At 42.7% G+C, this 3,006-nt stretch overlaps 1 protein-coding gene across 3 annotated transcripts in view; it reads left to right on the top strand.

Annotated features, from left to right (window-relative positions):
• ACSL4 (acyl-CoA synthetase long chain family member 4) overlaps window positions 1-3,006 on the top strand; it is a 39,454-nt gene continuing 36,448 nt past the window's right edge. For all 3 annotated transcript variants that reach the window (XM_085319753.1, XM_085319756.1, XM_085319757.1), the window contains exon 1: window positions 1-44. The gene's annotated coding sequence lies outside the window, so the exon portion shown is untranslated. The remainder of the gene's footprint in view (window positions 45-3,006) is intronic.

Below are 3,006 nucleotides of genomic sequence, written 5' to 3' on the forward strand. Positions count from 1 at the left end.
GCCGCCGACCGCGCTCCCCGCCGGCAGCGCCGAGCCGAGCCGAGGTGAGTGCGCGCCTTCCGCCTCAGCGTAACGGCCCGCGGCGCCGCTTGGGGGCGAGGGGTGGGAGCGCGGCCCCCGGCTCCATGGGCGGAGGCAGCCGGGTCGGCTGAGGGGAGAGGGGGTTAAGCGGGGTCAGGCGCGGCGCGGCCTCGCTGGAGCCTGGCGCTGCGGCGAGGGAGCCCGGACGGGAGCCGGCGCCGCCGCCGCGGCGGCAGGTGGCAGAGCCCGCGGAAAGGCCGTGTCCGAGCAGGCAGGGCGGGGAGCCCCGCCGGCTGCTGGGAGCGCATCCGCCCGCGGCGGCCCGTTCTCGGCCCTCGGCGCACCCTTTCCTTGCTCGGGTGCAGCCTTCCTCCTCCCTGCTGGATGCTGGAGCGTCTCCCCGTGCCCCGCGCTCCCCGGCGGGGCGGCCGCAGCCCGAAAGCGCGGTGGGGCAGTGCGCCTGGCTCCCTTTGTCTTCCTCACTCTCGTTCCGCCTCTCAGCGCGCTGAACGCCGAGCGGTGGCGGCCTCGGCCAGCAGCGGCAGCAGCATCCTCTGCCACTTGCCTGTTTCTTGTCCAGCTAACTGGTTACAGAAGAGGCTACTCGCTCTCTTTCTTGCTTTGCATTAGCAACATCCTCTTTTTTTTTTGGGGGGGGGGGAGAAGGGGGTTCTCTGCTTTTCTGGGAACCAAGTGGGTTTTGTGATTCCTGCGCAATACAATCAGCAGTGTTATCTCCTCCCTCGTAGCCCCCTCCTGCCTGTCTTCTAGATGCAGAAAAGGAGGCTGGGCTCAGGATATGGTCTGATGCTGATGTAGCACACGCAGAAACCCAGGAAAACGTGATTCATTGCTCCGTGCTACGCACAATGCTTATTTTTCCTATTTCACATCATAGGAGCATCTGCTAAGGCAAAGCAAGAAAGTGGTTGGTTATTTTTGTTGTTTTATTCCACTGAGATAAGTTTCACTTTGCAATATCCTAAAATATTCTTTTATGCTTTGTGGATTTTTAAGCTGATTTAAAAATAAAGTATATGTGTATTTTATGTCTTCCTCCACCCCTGGAAGAGTGGAGTGATCCAATATCAGGCAACTGAATAAAGCTCCAATTATGTTTTATTCCCCTTGTTGCTGTAATGAAATAATTATAGCAACTTGTGAACTATTTTGTGTTATTGCCATTTTGTCTAATCTAATTGTTTCATACTTGATTTTTTTCAGTGAGGATGCTCAATTAATACAGGTTGAGAATACAGAGAAATTTGTAAATTGAAAATTGTTGCAGATAAACTTAATTTCTGTAGTCCCAGATGCTTGCAAAAGGTGGTTATCAGGGTAAAGATAATACCTGTCCTTCCTTTTTTATTCTTGCATCTTGGGCCTTTGTAACGTAAAAATATTAATGCAATGTTATTTGTCATTTAATGTTGTAGACATAGGTGCATTTACAGCTTTGTCAATTCCAAATGCAAAAATTAAARAATAAAGCTACAAATAGTAATTAGAAATGTAAGATTTTTTTTTAGTGGTATTTTAATTGATTTTGACTTTTTCAGTCTTTGCAGTTGGTCAGGGATCAGAAATTACAATGATTAGAAACATGCATTATTTTTTCCTAAWATGTGACAATCTTATAATTTAAAAAACAAATCCCCAAAAGCCTATCTTTTCTACCAAACAAGAGGCACAATTAACAATGCTCYACCAGTTTAAGACAAATTGTTTAATTTTTTTTCTTTATGCATTTATTTAAAGTTGCAAAGCTTAGGTTGAATACAGTTCTACAAAGTCTCAATTATCTCCGCATAAAGGTTATATTATTAATTTTTTTTAACTTCCTCCTTATTTGTTTTTATTTGCCAATCTCCCTTCATTGTTATCTTAAACTATAAGCTTATATAAGCTTAAAACAGATGAGACAAGAAAAAAAACACCTCGTGGTAAGGTTTTCATGATATGTTAATTGTTAAGGTATTTGCATCTCATGCAAACATTGCTCATGTGTTATCTTTAACACTATCTTTAATATATACTATGCTAGCAAGTGACAATATCACTCATTGTCTGATGGCTGAATAATCTAACATTTATCGGTAGCTATAAACTTCCAGCGTCATAAATTATCACTGTTCTGTGGCTGACCTCCTTCTAACAACAGGTTTATGCTTCAGCCCTTTTATAAAACTAGAAAAACAACATTTGAACAAATTGCTAAACAAGGCAGTGAATACAAATATATTTCAAGCAATATTAAGATATGTATCTAGTAAAAGAGGTGGACCTTAGTATGTTGTTTTAAATAAAATTAAGACCCAAATCAAATATTATACAGTAGTCTAAGCTTCAGACAAAGATCTAAMCATGTAAAATCTATTCATTTTAAAGTTATTCATTAATAAATTGGTTTAGGTAGTTAAGGTGACAAGTGGTTGAGTGCTTGTCTGTAAGAAAAATGTTTTAAATAAGAAATTACTGTAATGAAAAAGAGATTGAGTTAATCATTAAGGGAAATATTCATTGTATATGCAACTAACCACATGGTCACTGTTCTTCAGGACATTTATTTTCTCAAGGGAAAAGGAAGAAGTTCACTGAAGGAGAGAAGCAATTGTCCTGGAACACAGAACTTATATTTTTGCACCATTTTTCATATACCWGTGTGTTATTTAGTTGGGACAATGTCTTCCAAGTAACATCCTTTTCATCAAAGATGCATCTCAGAGTTGGCCACACTGTTTATTTTTCCTGTGTTCTACAGCAGCTAGAGAGTGATTGATTGTTGTTGTTGTTTCAGAGTTGCCTTACCTCCTCTTCTTCCTGTAGCTGGAATTGCCCTGTGTCAGGGAGGTGCTTCATGGAGCAGGCTAGTCAGTCTGGAAGGGCCTAAAGGGGAAGCTTAGTATTTCTCTTCTGCTAATAGACCTATGCTTTACAGTGGATAGGGATTCTTACTGCTTTGCTACTGCTTTTCTTTTTTTTTTT

Source organism: Rhea americana, unplaced genomic scaffold, assembly GCF_003343005.1.
Source record: "Rhea americana isolate MKP2758 unplaced genomic scaffold, rheAme1 scaffold_6, whole genome shotgun sequence".
Taxonomy (NCBI): Eukaryota; Metazoa; Chordata; class Aves; order Rheiformes; family Rheidae; genus Rhea; species Rhea americana.